The sequence below is a fragment of the Acromyrmex echinatior genome, chromosome 16, assembly GCF_024713525.1.
Source record: "Acromyrmex echinatior isolate Ae372 chromosome 16, ASM2471352v2, whole genome shotgun sequence".
Lineage (NCBI taxonomy): Eukaryota > Metazoa > Arthropoda > Insecta > Hymenoptera > Formicidae > Acromyrmex > Acromyrmex echinatior.
The window spans coordinates 5,300,399-5,309,223 of record NC_141867.1 but is presented as its reverse complement, the minus strand read 5'-3'; positions in this window follow the sequence as shown (position 1 = coordinate 5,309,223).

Below are 8,825 nucleotides of genomic sequence, written 5' to 3'. Positions count from 1 at the left end.
ACAATTATCATTTTTTTCTAAGTAATATTCAAATATATATATTATTATATAATATATAATGTATAATATATTGTATCATAAAATATATTATGTATTATATATGTATATATAAAATAATAATATATTACATAGATATTTCTGCAAATATTGAAACAAGAGCTCTATTATATTTATTTATATATCATCCATATAACATAGATATATGAGAAATAAATAAGATATTTTGAGAAAAAGAAAGAAAAAAATCTTAAAATTTAGTTCATTTATATTTTTTTTATAATTATAACTAAAAATAATATAATTTTATATACAAATTGGAGAAATGGCAGCTACTTTCTCTCACTGAAATACAATAATTCTGCTACACGTGATATTTTCAACTAAATAAATAAATTTTTAGTTATAATTATATATACCTATATAAACATTGACTAGATTTAAATTTTAAGAACTCTCTTTCCCATAACATGTATTAAACATCTCATTTTTTTTATTTCCTATTTACATATATTACGGATTTGTATATATTACGGATGATATATAAAGTAAATATAATAGAGATATCTCTTATTTCAACACCTTGCAGAGATATCGTCTTCTTCACCTGTTCTGTTATTCGTAAAAGAAGTCGCTCATCCTTTCCACTCATAATCCGCACAAGTAGGACGATACAACGCGCCTAAAGTATCACGTCACAATGAATAGGATTACTATTAGCGCCATTTAGCAAGCGTCACCTTTTGAGCATCTCGACCACGATGTGTTTTATGTAATCCGACACGTTTCTCTCTTTCTTTTTCTTTCACGACTCGTTATACTTCTCGCTCGTTATATTTCACAAGATTAGAATTGTCAAAGCGCGCCTAATTCGCGCCGCTGAGTTTTTCGCTTCGCAGGCCCTTTGGCCCTTTGCCGAAAGTGCGAGAGAAAAAGAACCTCGGATCAACCCTTCTCGCATGTTCGATCACGTTAACTGCGAACATGTATAAGCCGATTATACGCGTACTCACGGTTGAGTGTATAATCGAAAGATGAAATAGAGAACTTCGCAGAACTTCCTGTCGAGTCACCGACACTCTCACGCCTTCACACATTAATCGTTAAAGCTAACGATTAAAGTCGCTCGCCGATCTAAACTTGAGTACTACTGTCTAAATTCTTGGAGTAGAATCTCTAAAGAGTAAAAATTGTGCCAAATATAAAATAATTAATCTTATAAAATAATTGCAAAAAATATGGTTCAATTTTTAGTTTTTAAGAGCTAGATTTCAGAATGACAATTCGTTCTAAAAGTTTTAGAGAGTACAAGTGCATGTTTGCAAACCTTACTATTTAAATTCTACGCTACCTAAAATAATAGCATATGCAAACGAAGAGAATATCAAGATTTTTGCACACACATCTGTTGCTATGATTCTAATAATATTAGTTCAATATTATTCTCGCGATAGAATAGAGTCGTCGATTAGGCGGGCGAAATGCATGCGAGAGATGACGTCTAGTCCGATGATACCTAAATATTTGTTCTCCTGTCGTTACCATTGCCGCTCGCCTGAGAAAACCGGTGCCGAGTCACGTCCTCTCTAGAGGGATTAACACCTAGACGAATGACCCTCGAGAAAGAACGATTGCAGTAGCCGAAAGACTGAAAATTGCAATGGTCGGTAGAAACTGGGAGCAACAGCGACGATTAAGGCTTCCGAAGACCGAAATCATTGCTCTCTTCCTCTCTCTCTTTCTTGTCCGGACCTACGTCGAAGACGGAAAAATTCCGCTTAATTGACGCCCTGGGAAAAAAAATTGATTTTCGGAACTTTCGAGGGGCCGCCTCGAGCCGTCGGAGAAAGGACTCGGAATCGTGGTGGCCCCGGGGGCCATTTCGGTGATTTGTAATGCGGCTTGAGAAAACCGCTGGTCTCGTTTGTGCGCGACTATCTGCCAAAGGGAAATAAATGAGGGGAAAATCTATCCAAGAGATCGTAATAAAGAAGGTCAGTATCTCAGTATCTGTTAGAAAAGTTACTAATTGAGGAATTGGGAATTTCCAGAATAAAACAACAAGTTTAGAATGCTTTTTCTAGAAAAAATATACTAAACATCTTATAACAGGCTATCTGGCTACAAGTAATTTTGTCAAAATCCTATAAGGTATGTACTTTCTCTCTCTCTCTCTCTCTCTCTCTCTCTATATATATATATATATATATATATATATATATATATATATAAACTATCTAATTTATGCTATCTCAATGTAACTTGTACTATATCACTCTATAATTTTAATTAAGATTATAGAGTGAGACAGTATAAGATACAGAAACGAAATATATACATATATATGTGTACATATCCTTCTTTCTCGTAAAATTTTGTCAAAATCGCTCGTGACCAGATTCTCCAGAATGCATTGAAAATGGAATCTTCATGAATCTTTTCTCGATTGCCTTCAATAAGTCCAATACCGAATACAAGTATTGCCAAAAGAGAACGCAAATAACACAAAGTCTAAAATTGTGACATAAGACGTCTTTAAGTCGTCTTTTAAATGCAAAAAACATCTTATGATCTGATTTTAGACACTTTTTATTGTCTGAAGAGCATGCAGTTGTATGATAAAAAATGTTCTCATAAGCATGTTTCTTAAAATGAATACAGAGCATTCTCAAAATGTCAATAATCTACACGAAAAGAATGATTTTATTAAAATATCTAAAAATTTAACTAGATACAAATCTGAAAATAATTTTGTTGGACTGTCAAAATAATGTAGAACGCTTAAGCGTTAATGACAATGTTATAAAAAGTTTTAACATTATCGAGCAATCAATTTAAGCGTCTTACATATAATTACTTTGATACAAACAATTATTTTCAGATTTGTATTTAGTTAAATTTTTAGATACTTCAATAAAACTGATCTTTCCATAGTGATTAAGTGTAGTAATTAAGGCTAAGGAAGCGTCCTTTGAAATGAGGGGGTGGTGCCCATGATTGAACCGGAGTTTCAAACCAAAGGAATACAAGACAGTTACGAATGTTTTGGTTCGAAAAAATTGACGAGTTTCACACGGTACCGCGTCCAAGATTAATCTATAAAAAAAAAACGATATTTCTAAAAAATAGAATCTTGTAAACATACGAAATCTCAGTTCTGTATATTTGTATTATTTATTAAATTTATAAAATTATCTCAATTTTTGAGTTTTTTGTGGATTGAAAAAAAATATATCGTCAGTCATAATTTGAGAGATTCATAAAAAATTATACGATTTAGTTTTACTTTAGGTTTCAGACTTTTTTTGGGAGATTCCTCTAGAAGTCTAAACTGACGTGATTTTCGTAAATCGTCGTCAGTGCCGACAGATTAGCCGGCGCCGAAAAGAATAGACTCAAAGAAGAGTGAAACAATCGCGCGTCCTATTTTGAAATTCGTGCATTGAAATCGACGTACAATGGACGTTTTTCAGCAGCCCGCGAGACAATGAGGAAGCCCGCACGAATGAGAGAGACGAAGGTGAAAATGAAGGCTATAAATGTAACAATGCGGCACCCTCCTGCGCGACCGAGTGGCCATTTCGATCAAGAGCAAAGTTTTCTCGAGTCTGCGCTACCAATCGCTCGATCGATTTCCTCCGTTCGATCGAAACAGACAAGCATGTTACGCCACGTCAAATTATTACCGATATATTTCATAATAAATCTTAGAAAAGAAAGTTTTATAAGAAGGATGTTCTGCGACTCCAGTGAGAGAAAAGTGTTTAGATAGTTCTTTTATGCCAATATATATTTTTTTTTTAGTTTATAGAACTAAGAACATACAGATTTAAAAATAATTTTGATGAACTTTCAAAATAATTTTCTTGGAAATTCAAACTGGTTGCTAGAATATATTAAAATTTGTTGCAGCATTGCTAATTATTTTTTAGTTTTCAATATAATTATTTTGATAATCCAACAAAATTATTTTCAGATCTGTATTCAGCTAAATTTTAGATCTTTCAGCAAAATCTTTCCGTAAATACAACGGTGTATTATTATTATTATTATTATTATTATTGTTATTATTAACATTATAGCAATAATATTATAATTATAAAACTGGAGCTTCTCTATAATTATTTTATGCAATCACACATAAATACCAAATATTTTCCAGAAGACATAAAGTTGAAACATACGAAATCTTTTAGACAATTCTCACAAAACTATCTTTAAGGCGTTTTTTAAAGACATTTTTTAAGTATAAACATACAGCAGATAATCTTCTTTATGTAATCATGAATTTTGTTAAATAATTTTTTCGTCTTAAAATTTCAATTTTTACAGAATTACAATCCAGACAGCACAATATTTATAAAATCTTTACAAAATATTTATAAATATTTATAAGACTTGAAATATTTTGTAAATATTTTAGTAGTCTCAGATTGCACAAATCATACATTTATTGTATATATTTGTTGTAAATGTTGTAATAAGTGCTATGAAAGTACTTAATAAAATGAGAATCCAAGTGAAAAATGATTACTATAAATATTTATTTATATTCATAAATATACAATATTTTAGTCTATATTTTAATATTTCAAATAAAGCTTTATATAAAATGTGTCTAAAATATTTATATAAACATTTCAAAAAAATGAATAATAATATTATAATATTTATAGAATTATATTAGAATAATAAATATTTTTATTATAAATATTCTGTGCAGTCGAGAAAAGCTATATCAAATAAAACGTCTTACGTTCCGATTTTGGACTTTGTATTGTCTAGTTTTCTCTCAATGCAATCTTTTCTTTCATGCCTAATCTTTTCTAAATAGAGATACGCGGAAGAAGATAGACAAGACTTGGCTCGATAGTTCTCGATCGGAATTCATCGGAAGGAAGCGGGGTCGTCCGTTAAACTCGCCATTAGAGTAAACGGTGCGTGCGTACGTAACGTGCAAGGTAAATTACACGATGCACCACTCGATCGGCCGCCCCACATTCTCTGACGCTCGCCCGGCGAATTTCGGCGCTCGCCCGGTCAGCCGGTTCCCAATGATTATCCACTTAAATCGTGAAGTCGCGAGCAATTATGTGGGGGTGCGAGGGTTAATTCGATAATTGCATTATATTCCGTTCCGCGAGTAATTGCCACCTTTCCGCGAATGCAAATCCCTCCCCGCTGCGATACCACCGAAACTTACCATCGCTGGCAACTATACAGGATGATACCCCATTTAACCATTTTACTGTCTCGTCCACTGAAGTCTCGTTGATTGCACAGTAATTAACGCAAAATCTGTCACTAATTTACTTTACCATGAATAATTATTTTTTTATTCGCCAACTTTTGATCTGGAGATCGTCTTTCCTGAATGACTTTGACTTTTGTCACTTTATTTGTTGATATAGCTTTGTTACTCTGTAAAAATTGAGATTTTAAAGATACAATTATTTAATAAAATTCATGATAAATAAAAAATTAACAAAATTATCTGCTGCTATTTAATTTACAAAAATCTCAGATCTTGATTACTCAGTTGATTCAATCTTCTGTATCATTGGTCATCTTCAGAACTGTTTGGAGTTCTTATTGCGCTGATTGGATTATATTTTATATCTAGAGAAATAGTTCTATTTCTCGCGAAGATAATTTCCAAAAGAATGTAAACATTTTGTTGAACGTAGCCACTTTTTTTCCGTAACGTTACGTTACAATCCAATTATCCTACAATTTCGTATACTACTTCTCATCTGCGAATCATTAGGGAGTTTCTGCAATAACGTGGATCCAGATACGATGAACGTTATCTCTTTCTTAATTAGTTGTAAGAAGAAGATAACATGACCTTAGTGTTTACCTTAGCGTATCTGAATAAACGATTGCAAAAATTTTCTAATATCTACGAATAGGCATTTCGCGCGCGTTGAATTGCGGCGCTCAAAGAGAAACGAGAACAAACGGAAGAGAAAAACGCGGGGTACAAGAAGCAAAGGAAGACGAAGAAGAAGAAGAAGAAAGGAGCGAATCGAATCGAGAGTGTTCGGCTGCAAGCGAAGGTTAAAAGAGGGGAGAAGCACGCGTCCGCCACGCTCCCCGTACACACACCTGGGACCAGTTGGTCAGCGAGAGGAAGGCCCTTCTACCATTGGCCCACAACCAAAATGTCCAATTATTAACAAATTATGATCGCGAAATTGGGGAGTCTTCCGGAAATACGGAAACGAGAGCTAGGCGAGGAGGATCAAGCGAAAGATCCGCGACCGTATCGCTAATATCATCGACAAGCTACCCCCAAATGATTCGTCTTCCCCGAAAGATTCGCCTTCGAATTATTAAGATCCGTAATATCTCGGGAAAGACTCTTAAGCAGTGCCTAATTGCTGATAGACATGAGAATGAAATAGATATTATAGCTTTTAAAAAAATATATAATAATTATAGACAGACGGATGATCTTAAATTCTGTTAAAAGATCTTTGCGTGTAGAAGTAAAAGGAGCACCGCACTTTTTAGATTGATCCGATAACACCTTTAAGGGCACTCGTACGATATCACGTCGGAAGGAGCGAAATTAGTGGAGCAAATTTCCTTCCCTGAAGACCAACCGTTCGTAGTTCCTCCCTCGCGATGGGGATTCGCCGCGTCTCTCCTGAGACCTTTCACGAGACTTTACAGGACACCTGCCTCCGCATTGCGTCGTTGCATTTCGTTATGTAATCGCGTCGCACTTGATTCCCCCAAGTATACGTTTCCATATTTGAATCGAATATCGTCAATCCGTAATCGACATAATTGTCACATATGCTCGTAAAGCACCATAAAGCCATCTTTTCGAGTAGTAGTATAAACGCAGGATGGCGCGGCGTCATGTAGGAATAAATAAAATGATGTTCAAAAATTACTGTAGATCATAATTTATAATCTATTGAGATACATTTTTTAATAATCAATTGTTAATAAATTTTAAAGAAAACTGTGGAATTAGATTTTCAAAAAAGGCCCCCTGATATGCCATACTATTAATAATTATTTTATTATTAGGTGTTGGAATTAATTCGTAGCGTTTTTTAATGAAAGAATGTTATTTATTTCACATGAGCATTAAAAAATACATTAATGAAAATACTTCCCATCACTTGTAAAACGCTACGAATTAATTCCAACACCTAATACTATTAACACTGTTAATAAGAATTATTATTATACATAATATAATACAGCTCAAATAATGAAAATAAAGGAAATTATGTTAAGAAAAGTTACGAGCCAAAGAAGCTTTTACTTTGGCTCATAGCCGTTCTTAATATAATTTCCTTTATTATTATTATTATTATTATTATTATTATTATTAACAATATTATTAATAATTTAATACTATTAATAATAATAATTATTATAATAATTAAATTACATCTATATTAATAATCTGGAATTAGTGCAATACTAATATTAATGTAATATTAGTATTGCACATTTCGGAGTCATTTTTTAAAATCCAACTCCACAGATTTTTTTTAATTTATTAACTATTAATTAAAAAAAAATTTGTCTTGATCCGTTAAAAATTATGGTCTGTAGTTATTTTTGAACAGTAAATTTATATTTGTCTTCACTGTGTGCTGTGTTACGGTACTGGTAATACTAAGAGTGGCATCTGGTTTTGCGGTACACGGCTAACAGTTAATTCGACCGTTCGAAAATTCTTTATAGCTGGAATATGATTACACGCATTTCACTCGAACTCAAAACAATCATGTTGCGTCTAATCGTCTTAAACGCGCATCCTCGCGGTAGGTCGATAGACACAGGCATAAAGTCGTTGATTATCCCAACATAGATAGCCTCTTTTGGTTTTCGAAGTTTTCTTTGTATTTTCTTTCTCTTCCGAGAAAAATAATACCGAGTGTATATCGAATATATGAAGTCAATTAGATATAATATATAAAAGAATGAAAAGTAAAACGTTTCTATTCTGCTTAGATTAATTCGAATTTGGATTGATTTGAATTCTTTAATTTCACACAAACTAAATTAACATGAGCAAAGCAGTCAAAATGACTTAGTTTGTAATTAAAAAAAAATTGCTCAAATTTGTAATACTGTATTTTTTACTTCCAAGACTTTAGTTGCAATATATAAACGATTAAATTGATTAATTGATTAATGATGATAATTGATTAAAGTGATAATTTACCTTCTCTTTTCAATTCCCTTTTTTAAAGATATAAAATAATATAATTAAAGAATAGAAATTTTAATTGTCAATAATTCTAATATTAATCCTTTGAGTGGTGTAATGTTTGATGCTCAATTACTTCTCCGTGATAAATTTTTTCAAAAGTAATGATAATACAAAATGATAATCATAATTATAAATTTATACGACAAACAATTATATAAATAATAGATTTAAGCAAGATAATATAACATATATTCATATAATATATATAAAATAGTAAAAATACAATTAATAGTATTCACTCTGAAATGAAGAACGTAAATATACCGTACCACTCAAAGGGCTAAGCTTCAATTTTGAAAGATTAGTAGATAGAACGCAACTGCGAGAATTTGATAATTATTATTGTTATTACCACAATTATATTGCATTTATTATCAATGATTACGCTTTTAGCCAAGTTATTTGTAAAAAAGGGCAATAAAAAATCATGTAAAAATCATGTAAAAATCGTCGTCGGTGCCGAATATAACAACAAGGAAGAGAAATCGTTGAGGCTAAAAATCCAACCAATAATTGAACTAACTTGCTCCAACTACACCGACAGGAAACTCTGGAGTAAATTGAAAACTTCCAATGACATTAA